Source organism: Panthera onca, chromosome A3, assembly GCF_046562875.1.
Source record: "Panthera onca isolate mPanOnc1 chromosome A3, mPanOnc1 haplotype 2, whole genome shotgun sequence".
In the NCBI taxonomy this organism is placed as follows: Eukaryota; Metazoa; Chordata; class Mammalia; order Carnivora; family Felidae; genus Panthera; species Panthera onca.
In genome coordinates, this window is record NC_138341.1 from 129385841 (window position 1) to 129408050 (window position 22210).

At 50.6% G+C, this 22210-nt stretch overlaps 1 long non-coding RNA gene across 1 annotated transcript in view; it reads left to right on the top strand.

Moving 5' to 3' along the window:
• Nucleotides 1-410: 410 nt before the first annotated feature.
• Nucleotides 411-22210, top strand: part of LOC144615794 (uncharacterized) — a 43176-nt gene continuing 21376 nt past the window's right edge. The window contains exons 1-2 of the long non-coding RNA XR_013554409.2: nt 411-1163; nt 2098-2261. This is a non-coding gene — a long non-coding RNA (uncharacterized LOC144615794). The remainder of the gene's footprint in view (nt 1164-2097; nt 2262-22210) is intronic.

Here is a 22210-nt window from a genome sequence, read left to right on the forward strand (position 1 = left end):
GCAACAGGTCAGCTCAGTTCCTAGAACCTGCTGATGATAAGGTCTGTGATGACCATCTGTCGCTCGGGCCAACCCCAGCCCGCGTTCCTGTCTCTTCCGAAAACAGCATCTCAGTTTGCATCTCAGTTTTCTTGGGGGCAACCTCCCTTGCCCCACTCCCAGTCGTCTTTGTTCAGTTGGCTCTGACTCCGCCCCCAGCTGCACGTGGGGGGCGTGGCCTCCAGCGGGCCCTTTTTTAGCCACTCCTGCGGCAGGAGAGGTCTTTTCCTCAAGTTCCTGCAAGGGACCGGATTGGCCCCTTTGGGTCATGTGCCCATCCAGGCACCGAGGCGGGCGCTTGGGGCACCGTGATTGGATGGACTTGGGTCACGTGCCGCCTCTGGAGGAGGGGGAGGGCTAGATGGCTCGCAGCTGCGCTGGCGCGGGGACGCGCTCCCCTCGGAAGCGATGGGGTGCGCGGGGGGGGCGACCTCTCTCCCTGCCTCAGCGCCCGGCCGCCAATGAGGAAGGCACCAGTGTCACCCCAACCCCACAGGGAAGGCGGGGACGCTCGGGGTGTCTTAGTTGCTTGTCCCAGGTCACAGCAGGAAGTGGTAGACTTTCTTCCTGGGGGAGAAGAGGGCTGTGAGGAGCGCGGCGTGTTGCCATCTGCTTCGTGAACCTCTGCCTGGGCCGCGTCGGAGGGTTTCTCTCCGGGAGAGGCGAGCGGCTCCGTGAGTGGGAGCAGGTCCTATAGGATAGACTGTGGCTAGAGGACTGATCTCGGGGTCATCTAACTGCGTGGGTGCGGTAGACGTGCAAATAGAGGGCTTTGACTTTCTGAGCCTCGGCTTTCCTCGTCTGCGTAAAGGGAGCGGTAGCAGCGCACGCCAGCATTACTGGGAGGATTAAGCGAGTTAATGTTTGCAGAAGTCCTTTGGAAACGGTGGTGGCCCCGTGGGTTTGCTTTCCCGCTACTCCGGACCCCTTCCCCACTCCTCATTGCCAAGGGGACGCCCAGAAGCGTCTGCTTTCTGCAGTGCTTATCTGACGAATCTGTCGGATGGCGTTGGGTGAAGAGTGGTCCTCTGGGACCCAGAATAGCTAACAGTGGCCACCCACGAAGTGTCCCAGCCACCGGGGACTTCCCATGCAGTCACCTCACCCTCACCTTACTCCCCAAGGTAGGTTCTATGATTATGCCTACTGTTTTTTTAATGTTTGTTTATTTTTTGAGAGAGAGCGCATTTGTGTGCATGTGAGTGGGGGAGGGGCAGAGAGAGACAGACAGACAGACAGACAGACACAGAACCTGAAGCAGGCTGAGCTGTCAGCACAGAGCCCGACGCGGGGCTCGAACCCACGAACCGCAAGATCCTGATCTGTGCTGAAGTCAGATGCTTAACTGACTGGGCCACCCAGGTGCCCCTATGAGTACGCCTACCCTATGGATAAGGACACAGAGGGGTCCCACCGTGCAGGAGGACGCTCAGCTACTAAGGGGCAGAGCTGGGGTTTGAACCTGGGTCTGTGGGATTCGGAAACCTGTGTTCTTTACTCTGCAGTAGTGTTTGTGCTGCTACAGTCGGGGATCCTGTCGCGGTGGGGAGTGCTTGGGGGAGAAGCTTGGGGCCAGCCCTGGGCAGGGGGCTTTCTTGATTCATTGGAGTGATTGAAATAGGCAGCTTCCTGCCTTGCGACTCATGGGCTTGTCCAGTGTCCTGCAGGGCACCTGGGGTGGGGGTAGGGGATGTGGGGTGAGATCAGGGGGTCCCTGGGGCTTTGTAGCACGAGTGCACAGTGCTGATGATCAGCAGGTCGGTGAATGTTTATGAAACACCATCCGTTCACTCATCTTGTTTATTCATACGTGGCAGACGTTGGCTCTAGGGTCTGTGGGCGACACAAAGGGACTATAACGCATGGTCCTTACAGTGGCGGGCATCTGATGCTTTGTGAACCCCCGACCCCTCCTCTGACCACAGCACCAGGTGCCCTTGGAGGGCCCCCCTCACTCCTGTTCAGGTGGTTGGGCGGGGGAGGGCCACAGTTAGAGGTGTTCAGAGGTGGGTCGGCCCTGGGCCTTGGGTGGACACTTTCTTCCCTCTGGGCTTGTAGAGGTGGATGGATGCGACGGCCTGGAGATGCCGAGGGCTGTCCTGCCAGCTCGCGGGGAGACCCCGTCCACCAGCAGCGTGGAAGCAGCAGGGCCAGGAGATGGAGAATCCAGAGAGATTTCTTCACCTACAGGACCCAGCTGGGCATGTCTCTGGACTTCTCAGGTATGGGAGGCCATGACACCTTTAAATAATCAACCCAGTTTGAGTAGGGTTTCTACCTTATGTGCGCTTGACCACAAGCATAAGGCATGCTTTATGTTTAGGAGATTTTTCTATACCATGGGGACCTGGGTTTTAGTTCTGGCTTTGTCTCTTAAGTCATAGCATGAGCCAGCTTCACCTTCCCTCTGGGCCTCAGTCTTCCCATCTGTAAAATGAATACTCTGGGCCCCCTGCCTCCTAACGTCCCTTCCGCTCTTCCCATCTGTGAATTTAGGATTAGTCAGTGAGATGAGACCAAATAAGGAGAAACTGAGAATCCTAGGGTGTCTTCTGCTGGGCTCAGAGTTCTGTCTGTTGAGGCGGAGAGGAGCGGGGCCGAGGACCGAGTGCACGGGGAGCAGGGGCGCGTTTGTGGGAGGCCAGAGCAGCCCATGCGGGTACGGCTGCCCCTTGCAGACACACAAAGCATCTGTAAGGATTACACCTGCCCACAAAGCTCCCTCTGCAGATGGCTGTGGGGCTGCGTACTGAGCTCGGGGAGGGAGATGTGAGAAAGCGGGGCAGCTGGCATCAGATCAGCTGCAGATACGGGGATGTGGCTGTGCAGTTTTTAACACAGACCTTGAATGCCTGTGACCTGCAGGAGTGGTGCCCAGGGTCCCACACTGAGGAGATGCAGAAACCTGAGTTCCGGCTGCTCTGTCTCTCAGGTTCCAGACATACCCGAGGTGGCCAGGCCAAACAGCCTGCAGAGACAGCTGGCGCTTTTTTTTTTGAGCTCTCATTGGTCCCCATCCTCCTGGGGCTGAGTGAACCCGTGATGCTATTGATCGATCACATTTGTGAAGGAGACGAGCCTGTTTGTTCGGGGGTGTTAGGCTACCAGTCGCAAAAACCCTGTTTGCAGCAGCTACAAAGATTAGAATATTTGCTCCTCTAGTAAGAAATTTCGAGACCAAAGCATAAGGATACCTTGTGCTCTAAGAGAGTCACGGGGACCCCGACCTTCCCCCAGATGCCTTTTAGGGAGGGAGCAGCGTCGTGGCGAGGGGCTGTCTTTGCAAGACTGTGTCTTTTTTTTTTTTTTTAAGTTTGTTTATTTTGACAGAGAGAGAGAAAGAGAGGAAGAGAGTGGAGAGTGGCAGGGAGAGAAAGAGAATCCCAAGCAGGCTCTGCACTGTCGGGACAGAACCTTGAGGTCAGGACCCAAGCTGAAAACAAGAGTTGGCCACCGGTTGGCCCCAGCCTGTGTCTTTTGATCTGAGAAGACATGCTTTTCTAGCAGCCTCTGAGAGACCTGCTCATCCGGTGGCCGGGAGGGAGCACATCCCAGACCCGAGTGCGGGAGGCCGAGGAGAAAGGTGCTGGTGGGAGGGTGGCGGTCCACTGTGGTGGGGCAGTGAGAACACGAGCCCTGATGGCCCTCCCGTCGGTTTCTGAGGGGCTGAGTCGAGGCGGCCTTGGACCCCCCCACCCCCCGTCTTCTCCTGATGCCACTGCTTACTTAGTCACCATGTGACCACGATGCACAAGAGAGAGATTTCAGCCTGTGGGGCAGAGACCAGGATCAAATCCCAGTGGGCACAAACCCGTTTGCAGGTGCTTACTGCAAACCTAAATTTTTTTTTTTGTCTTTAAAAAAAAAGTTTGTTTATTTTTGAGAGAGACAGAGACAGAGTATGAGCAGGGAAGGGGCAGAGAGAGAGGGAGTCATAGAATCTGAAGCAGCCTCCAGGCTCCCGGCTGCCAGCATAGAGCCTGACATGGGGCTCGAACCCATGAACTGCGAGATCATGACCTGAGCTGAATTCGGACGCTCAACCGATTGAGCCACCCAGGTGCCCCGTATTTTTTTGTCTTTAAAAAAAAATTATGTTAAATGATGGAAATTGACACTTGAAGAGTTTCTTTTTTCAGTTTATTTATTTTTGAGAGAGATAAAGCACAAGTGAGGGAGGGGCAGAGAGAGGAAGAGAATCCCAAGCGGGCTCTGTGCTCCAACTCACAATGGCGAGATCATGACCTGAGTTGAAACCAAGAGTCCGAGGCTTAACCAGCTGAGCCACCCAGGTGCCCCCAAACCTAAGTATTTCTGATCCGACTTTTGATACCTATGAGGCTTGTCTAACCAAAGCTTCTCTCTGACTGTGAGTCAGCAAGGATGTCGTATTCTGGTTTAGTCAGGCTAGACTCACTCTGCCGTGCCTGTGCTTCTAGAAACAAACTTCAGAACCTCAGTGGCTGAGCCCAGAGTTTACTGTTCACTCCCACAAGGTCGGCTGTGGATCTGGCGCCTCTTGGGGGAAGCTCCCTGTGGAATGGCGACTCAGACCCCCGACTGCTCTGTCTTTTAGGTGCCTGTGGCTCCAGGGTCCCCATGGCAGGGAGGAGACCTGCAGGCCCACGCACTGTGTTTTAGGTGCTTCAGCCTGAAAGGGACACGTCTCCCTTCCGCTCACAGCCCGTTGGCCACACTTAGAAGGAATCACAAGCCCCCCCTCCCCATCTGTGGGGGGCTGGGAAAGGCCAGGAAGCCCTGGGTCAGCAGGGAGCAGTCAGTGTGTCTTTGCACCTGCCTTTCGTGGCTTCCCTTTGTCCTCAGCGTCAAGTGTGCACCTGCCTGCCCAGGCTTTCCCCACTCCCCACTGTACCGTCCATGCTCTGTGGGGATGAGGGAATTTAGGCATCAGAGCAGGCTTCCCTCATGCCTACCGCCTGGCCTTTGCACGTGCTGTCCCTCTGACCCTCTTCCTTCCCACCCGTCTCCTCGTGGCCAAGTCCTACTTATTCTCCATGCTTTATCTCGGGTTTTATTTTCTGTCCCCTCCAGGTGGGCTGGGGCACCTTCTATGGCCCCCGTACCTCCCTGCGTAGATGTCACTGGTGCCTCATTGCCCAGCCATTTATTTTCCCGTCTTCTCGACTTTCTCCCTGCACCAGCCTGAGCTGTGACTTGACCCTGATAACTCCTAGGTGCCCAGCACCCAGCACAGGTGTTCACTGGCCACCAGTTAATGAAAGAAAAGCAACGAATGAACTTTTATTTCGGTTGGCTTGGGCCCTCGTCTTGGGAAGTGTGGAGTAAATTGAAGTCAGTTTTGTTAGAGATCCTTCTGGTAAAAACCACAGCTTCCCGATGATCCGTGGCTGCCTCTGGGGACAGAGAGGGAAGCTGTCGTGGCCTCTCCCCAGGGACGTTTGCTCTGCAGCGAAAGAGGGGGCCACCCTCCCTCCCTGAGGCATGCCTTGTACAGAACTTTAGTGTTGCAGTTTGTCACACTGCTTATTTTTAAAGTTTTATTTTCATTTTATTTTGAGAGAGGGAGCAAGAGCATGAGCCCAGGAGGGGCAGAGAGAAAGGGAGAGAGAGAATCCCAAGCAGGCTCCACACCATCAGCACGGAGTCCAATGTGGGGCTCGAACCCACGAACTGTGAGATTGTGACCTGAACCCAAATCAAGAGTCAGAAGCTTAACTGACTGAGCCCCCCGGTGCCCCACAACACCACCTGTTCATTGATGGAAACCCTCGTTTCAAGGCTGGCTCTCAGATCCCGGCTCTGTCACCAAGGAGCCACACGGCCTTAGGAGAGCCACTTTGCTGCTTTGAACCTCCTTGATAAACTGAGGGTCATAGCCACAAGTTCGGTGGCAGAGGGCGTGTGGGGCAGTCGGCACTCAGCGGGCAGACCGTGTGTTCTCAAAACCAGCTACTGTTACTCTGGTTTGCTATTTATTAATATCAAACAGGATAAAGTATTAGATAAGTATTCAGGGTCTCAGAATCTTTTAAGGGTGTGAATGCAGTCGGTCCTGGCCTCTAGAGATGAGAGCCTGTTCTGTCCAGAGGCGATTTGGTGTGGGGCGCCTCTGTGCCTGTGTCCTCACGTCTGCAGTAACCCCCCTGTATTTCACCAGCTGGTTCCCGGGATCTTGTTAAGTCTCCAGAAAATCTCCTTTATTCACTCAACCACATCAGCAAGTTTGGCTGCCAGATCCATGACTGGCTGTGGGACTTGGGCTACTATCCTAACCTCTCTGTGCCTTAGCTTCTTCATCTGTAAAGGCGGGGGCTAACAATAGTGCTTACAATTTCTGAGATTGTCATGGAAATTGAATGAAGCACATAAAACATTTAGAAAGTATCTGGGGGATGCCTGGGTGGCTCAACTGGTTAAGTGTCTGACTTAGTTTTGGCTCAGGTCATGATCTCACCGTGTGTGGGTTCGAGCCCGTGTCTGTGCTGGCACAGAGCCTACTTGGGATTCTCTGTCTCCCTCTGTCTCCCCTTCCCTGCTCACATGCTCTCTCTCTCTTTCAAAAATAATAAAATTTAAAAAAAGTGCCTGGAACATAGCGCTCAATAAATGTTGATTGATATTCTTACTACCAGACCTGGTCCGTGACAGGTGCTGGGGGGGGGGTTCTGCAGGGAACAAGACGCCGTCCCTCCCCTCATGAAGCGCAGGGGGCAGACTAGCGAACAGGCAATCAGAGCCCAGGGCGGAAAGTCCCATATGCAGGAGGTTAGGAGGGGAGCTGGTGCAGGTGTGGGCTGGGAGCCAGACCGCGTGGCCGGGAATTGTGGCCGCCCCCTCGCTGAGAATGAAAAGGTGGTCCACACTTGGAGCTGTGCACCTCACCCTGATGTCCGGAGGTTTAGCCACCCCGGAGCGCTTAAAGCAGTGCGACATCGCCCGCGTGCTCAGAATGGGACGGTGTTCTTTTTACTCTGGAACCCGGGGTGGAAGTCAGGAAAGCTGAGACTGAAGGATGAGCTGGTGTGGGAGGCAGGTGACGGTGGCGAGTGAAAGAAGCTGGGTGTGGTTCCAGGGAGCGAGAGAGGGAGGGGTGAGCAGTGGGGCTGGAGGTAGCTGGGGCCATCCTCCTGTAGACGATGGCGCATCTGTTCATTTGGCCAGTGTTCACTGCCCTGCTCTGTGTCTGGGCCCTGGGGGCACAGCAGGGCATGGAACAGACTTGGCCAAGGAGTTGAGCCGTTAGCCTTGGCTAATGGGGGAGCCAGGGAAGGATATTATGCAGGAAAGGGGGGTAAGACAACGTGTCTTTAAAAAGATGCCAAGGCTGAGGGTTCAGGTCCCAGTGCCAGTACGAAAAGGGCCACTGTGACCCAGTCTGGATAGAATTGTCACGAGAAGGGCCAGCCCTGAGGTCTTCAGCCCTGTTCGTCCCGTGTGGGGCTGCCGTGTAAGATAAGGGATGCCCAGTTAAATTTGAACTTCAAATAAACAAGTTCTTTTTTTCAAATGTTTATTTTTGAGAGAGAGAGTGTGTGCACTCACATGTGAGAGAGAGAGGAGGGGGAGGGACAGAGAGAGGGAGACAGAGGATCCAGACAAAGCAGGCTCCATGCTGATGGCACAGAGCCTGATGCAGGGCTTGAACTCATGAACCGTGAGATCGTGACCTGAGCTGAAGTCAGACACTTAACCCACTGAGCCACCCAGGCGCCCCAGATAATTTCTTAACTATAAGTATGTTCCAAATATTGCATCAAACATGCTTGTACTAAAACACCTGCTAACTCGGGCACCCCGACCTCCGTGGGGTCACGGCCTGGAGCTGACAGCCTCTGGGTGGCGGAACACGTGCCTCAGTGCCCACCTGAGCTCGGCCCTCCGCCTGCTGCGGGCTGGGTCCCATCTTCACAAGATGGGTTAAAGGTTCTGGAATGTTCTGTGGGAAGACATAACAGCCTCTCCTGCACTGCCTCCTGCTAGCCTCCTAAATAAGATCTCACCAGCCCGCGGCTTCCCTCTGCGTTGGAGGGGGAAGCAAGACCAACGAGCTCCATACAGTTTCCTCCGAGCCTCGCGATTGGCTTCTTTCCTCTTCCGGTCAGCTAGCCCTCCTCACCCCGCTTCTGCAGAACGCTGGTCCCCCCCCACCCCCACCCCGAACTTGGCCTTTCGCCCCTGCCTGCGAGGGTTAAGGAAGGCAGCTTCCTGAGTCAGCCCAGATCCCTTGGGCCTGGAAGGGTAGAGCGAGATGGGTGCCACACAGCCCTTTATGCTCAAGGAGCTCGAGGGCGCCAGCCATACGCGGGATTCTTCCCCTGTCTTTCAGGGGCAGCCTGTGCAAAGCACCCCCACGGGCAGGAAAGCAGAGACGCCATTGCTGAGTCCTTCGCTGGCGTGAAAAGGAGCAGTGGGCTGTGCAGACGAAAGGCCTTTGGGAGGCAAACATCCTGGGTTCTAGCCTCAGGTTTACCGCCTACCACAAGCGTGAGTTTGGGCAGGGGCTACTGCTCCTTCCTTGGCTCCAGGGTCCAACCCTGTGGGCTTTGGGGGAGGTGAACAGAGCTAACGTGTGTGAGACGCTCAGCCACACAGTCCCTGGCACCTGGCCGGGCACCGCAGGTGACTGAGGCACAGGTGCCAAAGGTCTGGTCTTCTTGTCGCCGATGAGGCCACAGAGAGGTCCAGAGAGGCGAAGTCCCAGGGTGGCTTCCACTAACTGGCAGAGCCAGACCTTGACCCTGACCCGCCTTCCTGAAACTCAGCATCAGGTAACGAAATGGCAACCCAGAAGGGTTCTCCGACTTAAAGCTTCTTTAAAAAGCGGAGACTTACTTACAAGACTCATGCATATTCACCAAAGATAATTGAGAAGACGCAGTTTTGCCAAAAGAAGAAAATACAACTCACCACCCGGAGATAGCCACGCCTGACGTGCCACGGCGTGTATTTTAAGACGTTGGGGAGATTTTTAGGAACTTAAAACTGAGAACCCAGTACCGCTGAGGGTTGAAACAGGGTTCTCAACCTCAGCACTGTTGACGTTCTGAGCTGGATGCTTCCTCGGGGTGGGGGGCGGTGTGTGTCCTGCCCACTGGGGCGTTCAGCTGCTTCGCTGAGTCCAGAGAAGCGAAGATGTCTTTAGATGAGGCCAAGAGTCCCCTGGGAGCCCCGATAGGCCCCTTTGAGGATTGCTGGGTTTAGGGGTAGGGATTCTAGGTCAGCCACACCTGGATTTTGGTCCCATCTCAGGAGTCGATGCAGACAAGTTGGTCAAAGACTCTGAGCCCCGCTGTCCTCGTCTGTGAAATAGGCGCATTATCTGCCCTCCTGGCAGGATTGTCAGGCTTCACGGCGACGGCACCCGGGACACAGCGTTCGCTACAAGGGAGCGGCCGTCCGCATCAGCACCCTTGAGGTGGCTGGCTTCTCCCACGAGGCCCGACTTCACAAAACCCCAGACAAATCAACGATAAAATACTCACCTGCGTTAGGAAATCCCTTTACTCCTGGCGACAGGCGTTATGACTCAGAGTATGGCTCTAGGGCCAGCTGGCCTATTTCTGCTTCCTGTGTCTGTCCCCAAACGCTGGTGAACACTCTGGCAAGGGACTGAACGTTTCCGTGCCTCAGTTTCCTCCCCTGTACAGCAAAGGCAATGGTGGTTCCTATCTCACGGGGTCATGAGGAATCGATGAGTCCACCCAATAAGCCGCTGCATTAATAAGTATGATATTACACACGCCTGGTCCCGGCGACGTGATGGGGGAGGGAAGGGGCACGTTGGGAGAAAACACCAGTGGGGGAGCACCTCTAGGCCGAGCAAACGACTGCGTGTGGCTGTCTCCACCTCTGCTGCTCTCTGGACCCTCGGCATCATTGTCCCTGTGCCTGCAGGCTTGTGAATGACAAGCACCTATCCCTGAGGTCTGGGACACTGGAGTCCACACCCCACGGAAATTTCACTTAAAAAAGAAGTCATTGTGTCTTGGGGGCTCCTATGTGGCTCCCCCCGCCTTTTTTTTTAAATAAAGGTTATTACTTTTTTAATCATGGTGAAACATCCATAACATGAACACACGTAGCCATTTTAGCCACCTTAAGGGTACGTTCGCGCTGTTAGGCAACCATCACCGCCGTTTGTCTCCAGAACCTTGTCATCATCTCAAACTGCCACTCTGTCCCCATGAAATAACCAATCCCCGCCTACCCCTCCCCCAGCCTCTGGGAGCCTCAATTCTGCTTTCCGCCTCTGTGAATTCGACCACGGGCCTCGAATAAGTGGAATCCTGCACTGTTTGTCCACTGTTTCGCTTAGCGCGTCTTCAGGGCTCATCCGTGTGGAAGCCTGTGTCTCCGTTCCCTTCCTTTTTTAAGGCTGCCTAGTGCCCCACTGCACGTGTAGACCACACCCGGTTTATCCGCTCCTTGTCGATGGGCGCTTGGTCGTTTCCACCTTTTGTTGCTGTGAGTGCTGCTGTTGTGAACCTGGCTGTGCAAACACATGTTGGAGTCCCCGCTTTCCATTCTTCTGCGTCTCTATCCAGAAGTCGAGTTGCTGGATCCTATGCTAATGCTACGTTGACCGATTTGAGGGACAGCCGTACTGTCGGCCGCAGTAGCCCCGCCATATTACAATCCCACCAGCAAAGCTTGAGTCATCCAATTTCTCAACATCCTCACCAATACTGTGTTTTAAGCCTTGGATTTTTACACCCTGAGAATAGTGGAGTGTGTGTAAAGGAAGGGACTTTCTTATATAATGCTTTTTTAAAAAAAGTTTATTTATTTTGGGGTGGGTGGGTGGGGAGGGACAGAGAGAGGGAGAGAGAGAGAATCCCAGGCAGGATCCACGCTGTCAGCTCAGAGCCCGACATGGGGCTCGAACCTATGAACTGTGAGATCATGACCTGAGCCGCAACCAGGAATCAGGGGCTCAACCGGCTGAACCGCCCAGGTGCCCCCATAATGCTTTGTGTTTTAAAGAGCTTCAGACACTTCCGCTGAGCAGTTGCACATTACATGCTCACAACAGCACGGCAAAGTGGACACGGCCGAGGCCACCCATTTCCCTCATGAGTCCCTCCCTCTCGACTTAGTTTTGCATCTAGGGAGAAGCAGAAGAACCATCTCAGAGAGTCTAGAAGATTCCGAACTCTAACTCCAGTCTCTTGTGCTCTTTGGGCCTTTTTCCTTAGAGCTAACGGTTTGCTTTTCACAGGTTGTAACTGAACCCAAGTTCGTACGGCTAAGTCATTCACTGAGACACAGCATGTGCCACAAGGAAGGGTTCGTTGGGCGAAGGTTCATTCCAGAGGCAGCCAAACCAGGAGATGAGAGGGTGAGGCTCAAATCTGCCTCCCTGAAGGAGGAGGGAACAAGGTTCTATCATCAGAGGGGTTGAGATTACATGATTACGTATTAGTGAAAACAGCAGGGAAGTTTGTGACTGTTCATGAGGAAAGCTGGAGTATGCATATCGAGCAAACACACACGTCACGTGCATACCACGTTCACTTTGGGGTGGGGACTTAACATCCAGACGAGGTGAAATCCAGCCCCTGATGTCAACAGGTTATCTCAGGACAGGGAGAAGGGTCTATGGGCATCCTGTCAGAGCTTGTGTTAACTGGATGGGGTCTTGGGCTTGTTATCTCCGGCGAGGAAGGCAGGGCCTTGTTTGTTCCCAGGCTGGAACCAAATCAGTTGACCTTGAGTCAGGTTTCTGCAGAGGTAGCTGCTGGATTAGTTAGTGGGGTCTGAAAAGACACAATAGCCAATTCGGGGTAACAGTTCTCTGAAAAACAAGCTTTAAACTTTTTTCTAATTTCAACCTCATTAACCCTATGGGGCATGGTTTCAATCCCCTTCGAGTTATGATCATTTCTCAGCCTTTTATTTTTTTTATTAGCGAGAGAGAGAGAACATGAGCGGGGGAGAGGAGCAGAGGAGGAGGAGGACGAGGAGAGAGAGAGAGGGAATGAATCTTAAACAGCCTCCTTGATCAGCATGAAACCTTATGTGGGGCTCAATCCCATGACCATGGGCTCATGACCTGAGCCAAAATCAAGAGTTGGACGCTCAATCGACTGAGCCACCCAGGCACCCCCATTTCTCAGTATTAAAGGAATTATGATGATAAGCCCTCTGGTGACATCCTTATCTCCTCAGGTGAGGTAGGTTTTGAGTAAAGAGTGGTTTTATAAATCTTAGCTGTAGGCAAAATTCATTCAGTGATTGGCATGCCTATGTGTAAGGCTAAGCAGAAGCTTCTAGCCTATAGGTCACAGCAGCAAGGGAGATAGAAGCAACATAGAGCCAGACATGCTGAGTTTTTCCCTGTTACAGGGTCCCTATTCACAACGCCTTGCCTTGATCTTGGGAGACTTTCTACCCGCTTATAGGCACAGAGGCAGCAGGAGGCCATGAAACTTCCTAAGCCAGCTCACCCCTACTGCTCAGGGGCTGTGGACACACCACATGGGTCTTCAGCATGGCCTGGATCACACAACCTCTGCTTGTCTGCAGGATCAGAAAGTGAAGGGAGAGAGGACGCCCTTCATGGAGTTCCCCCCGCCCTCTTCTTGACACGCCCTGGCTTTCGCAGCTGCGAGGCAGATGTGAGAGAAGGCTAACCCTCTATCGCTTCTTTGGTGGACAGGCTCGCACACACAGTCCTCACTCATCTGGCTAGTCTTTCACATCTTTCATGAGATCATTCCGGCAGGATAGTTTGGGACATATACCGTTTTTGGTGATCTGCATTTTTTCCTGTAGGTTTGAATTATTACCATTTGGTGTCATTTCCTTTCAACATGAAAAACTCCCTTTAGCAGTTCAGGTTTTTTTTTTGTTTTTTTTTTTTTTTAATGTTTATTTATTTGAGAGAGAAAGAGGGGGGAGGGGAAGAGAGAGAGAATCCCAAGTAGGGTCCATGCTGTCCGTGCAGAGCCTGATGCAGGGCTCGATCCCACCAACCATGAGATCATGACCTGAGCTGAAATCAAGAGTCAGATGCTTAACAGACTGAGCCACCCAGGTGCCCCTAGCAGTTCTTATCGTACAAGTTTATTGGGGATGAGTTTTCTCAACCTTTGTCTATTTGAAATGTCTTTATTTTGCCTTCCTTTTTGAAGGATAATTTTTTTGATAAAGAATTGTGGGTTGATGGGTCTTTTTTCTTCCAACATTGTAAAGATGTACGTTCCATCCTCTTATGACACTCATTGTTTCTCATGAGAAGTCAGCCGTCATTCATATGATTATCTCTCTATATAATATGTTTTTTCCCCCCCTCTGGCTGCTTCCAAGATTTTCTCTTTATATTGGAATTTCAGGAATACGATTGTAATATATCTATGTGTAGTTTTCATTGTATTTATCTTGTCTGGGGTATGCCAAGCTTCTTGGACTTGTATGTTAATGTCTTTTAGCAAATTTGGGAAGTCTTGGGCTTTTTTCTTCCACTATTTTTTCCCCACCTATATTCCCTCTTCTCTTCTTCTAGGCTTCAAATTTCATGTCTATTAGGCCACGTGCTATGGTCGCACAGGTCTTTGAGGTTCTGTTCACTTTTTGTCAATCTTTTGTCTCTCTCTTCTTCAAAGTGGATCATTCCTATTGACTGAGATTTCAATTCAGTGGCTCTTTTGCCTTTAATCTGATGTTATGTTCATCTAGTGAAATTTTCATTTTAGGTATTATTTTATTTTCAGCTTTACAGTCTATATTTGATATTGTTTTGTTTTGCTTTGGTTTCTATATCTCTACTGAGATTTGTCATCTATTCATTCCTTATGTACATATTTTCTTTAAATCCTTAAACACATTTATAATAGCTGCCTTAAACTTCTTGTGTGAAATTCTTTCAACACCCAGGATCATTGTCTGTTGGCTTCATTTTTTCTTGATGATAGATCACATTTTTCTGCCTCCTTGCCTGTCTGGTGACTTATGATTAACTGTTGGACATCGTGTATGATATGTTATAAAGATTTTGGATTCTGTTGTGTTCCACTGAAGAGTGATTTTTGTGGTAGCAGGCAGTTAATTTGGATGGACTGATACCCCAAACCATACGTCCCTCATGGTCAACAGGAGCTGAAAATTCTGCTTAGTTCTTTCTATTTCTACCTGATTTTTTTTTTTTTTTTTTTTTTGCTGTAGTTCCTATGTTCCCCTCCCTCTGAACATATAGTTTATATTCAGCCAATTATTTGGGTGCATTTTATATGCAGATGTTGGGGCTCATTCTAGTTATAGCTCTTTCCCTTCCAGGATTCACTCCCTAAATTTTTGGCCGCTTTTCCAGCCCTGAACTCTGACTTTTGATACTTAAAGCCAGTAAGCTTTCAGCTTGTTGGCACTCTGAGCTGCCTGAAGTTTGGTGAGTGCCCTCAGGCAAAGAGTCACAAATGTGCAAATCCCTCACATCCAATTCCCCGCCTTCGAAGGGTAAGGTCTCTTTGACTTTCCACCGATTTCTGGTTGCTCTCCGGAACTTTCAAGTAGTTGTTTTTAAAGATATGTTGTCCAGATGTTATAATTCTGTGTAGGAGAGCTAGTCCAACCAGGCTATGCTCCCCTTCCTATGACACTGAATAACAATAACAGTGGTCACAACTTGGAGTTTGACGCCCACATGAATAGGTGGACTGTTTCACAAAAATCTGGTTTGGAGGCTGGATTCTTATGTGGCAAGAACCGGTCGGAGTTAAGTGTGACCACCCCTCCACCCCAGATCCCCTTGAAAAGAACCTGGGTTTTCTAGTTTGCTGCTGTTCCCACCCCTCGCTCTTATCTCCCCCAGACTAAAGCCAATGGTCAATTTCTTCTTATCATCTTCAGTGTGGTTTTGTGGGCTTTTATTTCCAGTCAGAGTGTTTCAGCTTTTCCTCGTAACCCTTCCCGAGCCTGGGCCCAGAGTCATTCTGTAGCCCATTTGCCTATCCTTTCTTTCCGCCGTGACTCTGTGCTCACAGCTGCTTTTTCTCCGGTGTTCCATGCTGCTGAACATTCCTCCGCCACTTCTCCCCTCCTTCCTTCCCCTACCTCACTCCCTCCAACCCTTCCTTGCTCCAACATTTCCCGAGCATTTATTATGTGCTCGGCACTGTTTTCGGAGCTGGGAACATAGCAAATCATAAAGAGATCTTTGCCTTCGTGGAGCTGATGTGCGAAGGAAGGATGTGACAGTAAACAATTTGTAACGTGGTGATAAGTGCTATAGAGAAAGATAAAGCTGAGTAGGGGGATTGACGGAGATGGGGGTGTGCAAATGTCTTAGGCTCTCAGCCTCCCGTTTATCCTGTGCCTGTTCGTGTTTTTCACACTTCAGGCGACAGAAGATGCTTTGTATCGGGTCAGTGCTAGCTTTCAGCTTCTTGGCTATGTGGCTTTGAGAAAGTCACATCCCCACTTCTGTGCCTCAGACATTCTTTTTAATCTGTAACATAGAGGTAAGAACAGTACCTACTTCTCAGAGTTTTTGTGAGTGCTTAACATAGTACCTGGCATATGGTAAATACTCCATAAATATTAGCCATTTTCACTAGACTAAAGATTTACATCAATTAGCACAATGTCTGACACCTCATAGGCAACAAGTAAATAGTGGTACTTACCATTATTTCTCCAATTCTGGATACTGACATCCGGTTAATTGTTTTTCCTTCTGTCGGGCCAGCAGTATCTTGTCTCCCTTGTTGAAGCCAACGGAGAATGGAGAAGATCAATACCCCAGAAATTGGGTATTCGCAGCGCCATTGGAAGCCACTTGGGGAGAATCTAGTGGGGAGTTCAGGCTGGAGGCAGCTGCTCTTGGGAAGGATTCCACCTCCAGTTGTTACTGATGTGTAAAATCCCAATTTGAGAAGTGACAAAATATCGTGGCAGGACTCCAGGGGCTGGGCCAGAGCTAGAGACCTGATGCCGTTAGGTCAACGTTGGAGATGCTTCCGGAAACGACAATTCTCTCCTTTCTCTGGCCAACAACACCTTCTGTGCTCGCCCAGTGTATTCCTGCCACACCTCCTCCTCCTCTCCCCACCATCTCTGGGTGGGTATTATTTAGCTTGGGCTCATTTTCCCTCCACTCCCTAATGAAGTTTTGATTCGCCTCTATTACAGTCATTTGCCATTTCCCAAATGCTCGAAGAACTCAGGGAAGAAGGTGTCAGAATTTTGCCAGCCCAGCTGGCTTTGATCTGATATCTGTCAGTGCCTGGCACGCTTGGTGGGGCTGCTTTGATTTTCTTTTTTTAAATTTCTGCTGAGGAGCTGGCTTACAGGAAACATTATTAAGAGGAGCTGTCAGGAGGAATGGATCTGTGGCACCAGATTGCTTGTAGGTGGCAGGTACGAGGACTCTGGTCCAGGCTCCCCCGAAGTATAGAAGCGTTTACAAAGTACCACCTGTGGGCCATGACTCAGCCATCTCTCCTGTTGCCATAGCCCCCCAGCCAGGTGTTCGGTTTCCAAGAAAACAAGGCCTTGATCTGTGAATTGGGGACAGTGAAACCTTGGCGTTTCCCTTCCTTGCTGTGACCTTATATTACTTATAGAAAGGTTTGGCTATAAATAACACGGACCTAAATAAGAGTGGGTTAAACCAGGCAGAGGTTTATTTCCCTTTCATGTAGCAGTCCAGAGGGAGGCCGTTCAGTTCTGCTCCAAAACGTCCTCGGAGACTGTGAATCCCTGTAGCTTGTTGCTTCATTGTGCTTGGTGTCCATTTTCCAAGATCACCTCATTGCTCAAGAGGGCTGTTGAAGCTCCTGCCATCATGGCTACGTTCCAGCCAACAGAAAGGAGAAAGAGCAAGAGTCTTGAAGGACTTCTCCCGGTAGTTGCACACATTTCTTCCATTCCCATGCCACCTGGCCACCACATAGTCACACGGCTATGCCTGGCTGCAAGAGAGGCTGGGAGGTGTAGTCTCCATCCCTATCAGCCATGTTCTCAGCTGTAAGAAAGAAAGGAAAATGATCACTTGGAGAAAACCAGCGGGCTGTTTGGGAAAGAGCGACTCTGCCACGGAGCACGTTGCTGAATGCATCCGACGACCTGTGTTTGCATTTCAACCTGCCACTTGCCCCGTCCCCAGTTTCCTCACCTGTAAAGTGAGGATGGTAATTACCTCACGGTTTGTGAAGATAAAGTGATATGTGGTGTTGGAAGATGCTTTCCAAAGCTCTCAAAACATCTGCGAACGCTGGGATCTGCTGTGCAAGTTCATTTCTGGTGCTGATAATATGTGGAGGCCTTTGTATGAAAAAATATTCACCTGTCTGCAGGTCCGCACTTGCCTGGGTCTGGCAGGCTGGACTTGGTAGCTTCTGTGTGGCTGGTTGGCCAGAGAAATCATTTGTCAGGTGCCCGGGACCTGTTAGTGCCTGCTGTGGTGTCAGGAAGTCCGGATGGGGCATGACGAGAAGTTCTAGAATGTGATACAGTTGGTGCATAAGTTGATTTTTAGATAGAACCCTTAAAACTTTTGTTAAGAACAATATGCTTATTTTAATACGTCATTAGGAAAAAAAAAAAGAACTTGACCATCAAAGCTGGTACTTTCAAATAGACATTATGGCTAGGACAAGCCTGAGTTTTTATAAAGTGAGTTTAAAGAAAAATCAAGTAAATAATAATTTAAGCAGTACTTGTCTTTGGCAGAAACTCAGTTGAGAATTGCGTCTCTGGCCAACACCTAGATTTCATTCTGGCAAGATCCTGAGCAGAGGACCTGGGAATCCTTTTCTGGACTCCTGGCATGCAGATGGAGACTGTGACATAACATTTGTGTTGTTTTAAGCTGCTAAGTTGTGATGATTTGTTATGCAGCCGGAGAAAACAAACACACGTGGTTAGAGACGAAGACATCAGAAGTGCCATCAACCCAGACAAGTTTCTTAAACTGTTTCCTCATTTGGACCCTGGTGACAGGAATACGTGCTTGTAGAGTTCCTGGAGGAACAATGAGGAAACACATGTGAGTTCCTACCTAACCTGAGGGAAATATTGAGGTTAATAACTGTCAATTAGAACTCTGGGCTATAGGATCAATTCCCCTAAGGGTCACATTTGCCCAGTTCCGTGACCCCAGAGACGGGCGAACGTTGGCAGATCTCAATAAAGCTTTAGACCACACAATCTGGCAGAACGTTCTTTATGCCCTAGTCATTTAGTTTCTTGAGCCTTGATTCTCTCCAACCATGAGCAAAAGGGTCTGAACTTTGAACTTGGACCTAAGTCTGATGAGACAGCTGAGCATGTAAAATTCTGGGCACCCCACTATCTTTACCAGGGAAGAATCAGAGGCAGATGCTCTGGGGTGTGGGGTCAGAAGCCAGGACACTTAGGGGACAAGGCCGTGTTGAGCTTCCTGATGAACCTTTCTGTTGGGGTCTGGGGGTGAAATGCTCTGCCCAGAAGTCGAGTGGGACAGCAACTCACAGGATCCCAGATCAAAAGCCTTTTCAAAATGCACCAGAAATGAATTCTTAACAAGGAGAGGGTGCCAGTGAGAACAGTCTTCATCCTATTTGAATTTTCCCAAATGGGAAGATTTCACTGATATTCTAAGGCAATTTTACTGGAGATAAGAAATCGCCTGGGTCACATTTTTTAAAAACATTCCCAGATCTTCCAGCCCGCACCCGGAGAGTTGGATTCAGAAGTCTCAAGTGGTCTCTAGCCGAATGCATTTTTATCAAGCCCCCCAGGGCATTATAGTGCATGCAGGTATTTGGGGAATGCAGGTGCCCTGACAGTTTTCTGGGAAAGTAAATCCTGATTTGCAACGTTTGCAAATTTCTTAGATGTAAATGCTCTTATGGTGGCTGACAGCGTTGACCATGGAGAAGAAATACACTAGCATATCATGACGTAGTATTTCCACCGAACAGCTACGACAGGCATCAAGACCTCAAGAGCACAGAAGTACAGAAGTTAGGGCCGCCTGGGTGGCTCAGTCAGTTAAGCGTCTGAGAATCTGCTTCGGATTCTGTGTGTCCCTCTGTCCCTCCCCCGCTCGCACTCTGTCTCTCTCTGAAAAATAAATACACATTAAAAACAATTTTTTTGAAGTACAATAGTTAAATGTAGTAAAATAATTATCAAGTGATGTGTTTTGAGTATTTATTACCTTTTTAAAATTTAATTTTGAGTTTATATAATATAATGGTTAATAGTAGATCTGTTTACCAACTGGCTCACAAAATTCCTGAAAACTTAACGATAGGGCTTTGCAAGCCAGGGCAGGGCAACTCCAATCAACAACTGAGCTGGGGGATGCTGATTTGATTTTAGGCCCATTACGTGATTCCTGGGGGTAGAGTCTGGGCAGTTTAGCTCTAAAAGCTCCCCATGTGATTCTGATGTTGGTACAGGGCTGAGAACCACTGACTTAAACCCTCAGTACCCTGTGGTCTGTGGACATCGACACAGTATCAGCATCACCTGGGGGCTTATAAGAAATGCAGGCTCTCAGGCCCTACCTGCTGAACCAGAACCTGTATTTCTTTCTTTTTTAACATTTATTTATTTTTGAGAGACAGTGCGAGACAGAGCATCAGCGGGGGAGGAGCAGAGAGAGAGAGAGAGAGAGGGACAGAATCCATTGCAGGCTCCAGGCTCCAAGCTGTCAGCCCAGAGCCTGATGTGGGGCTCGAACCCACAGACCGTGAGATCATGACCTGAGCCGAAGTCAGACCCTTAAGTGACTGAGCCCCCCAGGCACCCCGGACCTGCATTTCAGTAAGATCTCAGCTAATTCTTCCCCACAGTAAAGGTAAAGAATTCGGGGTTCCCCAAAACGCACCAGCTTGTGACAGTGACACGGATGTGCTTTAAAATGAAGATCCCTGGGCTCATCGCCAGAGGCCCCCACTCGGTAGATCTGGGGCTCCAGGGATCCCTACTGGGGAGATCCCCACGCACTTCGGGCTCAGGGATCGTGCTGCAGAGAATTTAATTCAGATATAGTCCTACAGGGTAGAAGGGAAATCCTAGCAAGAGAGAAAGATGGAGATTCTTCCATCTGTATCTGGTAAATGTCACTCGGTAAAGAACGAGAACAAAAGGACACCGTGGAGAGCATGTCATGATTGAGGAGGCCAGGAGGACACGCGGCTAACGAGGTCACACGCCTGGCTCACGAGGATACTCAGTCAGCGTCATTCTTTGCTTAGAACTGCGCATGGGGGGGGGGGTGGGGGTCGACTTTGGAGTTAGAGGGCAGGCCCCTCACCCAGGAGCAGTTTCCTGGCTTCCTTGTGCCTCAGTCTGGTCTTCTGTGAAATGGGGATGACTGTTCCTCCCTTCACAGGGTGACTCTGAGGAACAAAATAACGCATTCAGAGGGCGAGGCAGCCCCATAGTCCCCGCCGGTGACAGCTGCGACCGACAGGAAATCTCGTGCATGTGCGTGCACACATCAGGGCACACGTGGGTGGTCCTCGCCATGGGTGTGCAAGAAGACACGGCTAGGAGGGTAGCAAGAGGCCCGTGCTGGCTGACCGAGCTTCATGCCGAGTTCAAGGGCAACTGGAATGGCCAGGGGTAGTGGAAGGAGTCTAGTTAATGAGAAAGGCCAGGAGCTAAATAGCACAGCTGTGGGGCATGAGATCGGAGAGGCCGAAGCCTTAGCTTGCAAAGACGGAAAGGTACAGGAGCCCATGACCATGCGGTGCTGGGTGGAGGGATGGAGGTCGCAGGGACCACTGATCCACTGGGTCTGGACGGAAACACCCCCAGGAAGGAGGCTGGACACAGGCTATTTCCTTTACATTTGTCTTTTCAGTAAAGATAAGCCATAAGTCACCGGCCGGAGCACTTCCCAGCTAGAAAGTCAACAGATAACAGGGACTGTAGTTAAAGATGCAGAAGGTCTGGAACTAAGAAACCCGGGCGCCTTCCCAGGCTCCTCCCTGGGCTCCTCCCTCTGGCTCCTCAAAGAACTTAGGAGATACCACCTTGCAGCTTTAACCATTACTTTTGCGAGACACACAGGAAAAGTCCCCGTCCTGGCCGAGCAGATGTGAAGCTGTTTGCAGAAGGGTGTGTCTGGGAATAAGAGGCAGGAAAGTGCCCGGTGCCACAGAGAGTTTAGGGCCAATGTTCATAGACTCCGACTGGAAGGTGTTCCTTATGTCCAAGTCCCTGAGCCCTATGAGCTGCTCCTCTTCGCCTGCAGGGATTTGCAAGGAGAATGGCTTCTTGTTGGACCAGGTCCAGCCCCACGTGGATTTGTGCACAGTCAGTAGGAGTGAGGCTGGGTGAACGGCCGTGCATCTCTCACTTGCTTGATTGGTACAGGTTCACCTCTCCTGTGCCATCTCCTCCTGACACGGCACTTCATCAGGGTCGATGATCGGAGCATCTGTTGATTCATCCAGACATTTGTGGGGTACCTGCTCTGTGCCAGGACGGATCCAGCCTGAAATACAGAGCTTATTCCTTATCTCTCTCTCTCTCTCTCTCTCTCTCTCTCTCTCTCATAGTGTTTTGTACTTGCTATGTAATGTCGTTGTAAGTAAAGCAAAATTGAATTCTAAATAATTAGTGTGATTTTGATTGTTCACCTTTATATTGTGCAGTGCCTGTTTAGAATGCAGATATAAGCATTTAATTCATTCGTGCAATTACCAAAATTACAGTTTGTGCTCTATAGCTTATACCTGGATAGATGTTTTGTTCATGCCCCAAGACTGGGAACCTGCACAAAATGAACTTAACTGCTTTTAAAAAAAAAAAAAAATTTTTTTTAGCGTTTATTTTTGAGAGAGAGAGAGGCAGGCAGAGCGTGAGCGGGGGAGGGACAGAGAGAGAGGGACATACAAACCAAAGCAGGCTCCAGGCTCTGAGCTGTCAGTGCAGAGCCTGATGTGGGGCTCGAACTCACGAACCGTGAGGTCATGACCTGAGCCAAAGTCGGCTGCTTAACCGGCTGAGCCACCCAGGTGCCCCGACTGCTTTTCTTTTTTTTTTTTTTTTAATATTTATTTATTTTTGAGAGAGAGAGAGAGAGAGACAGAGTGTGAGTTGGGGAGTGGCAGAGAGAGAGGGAGACGCAGAATCCGAAGCAGGCTCCAGGCTCTGAGCCGTCAGCATGGAGCCCGATGCGGGGCTCGCACCCATGAACCGTGAGATCGTGACCTGAGCCGAAGTCTGACACTTAACCGACTGAGCCACCCAG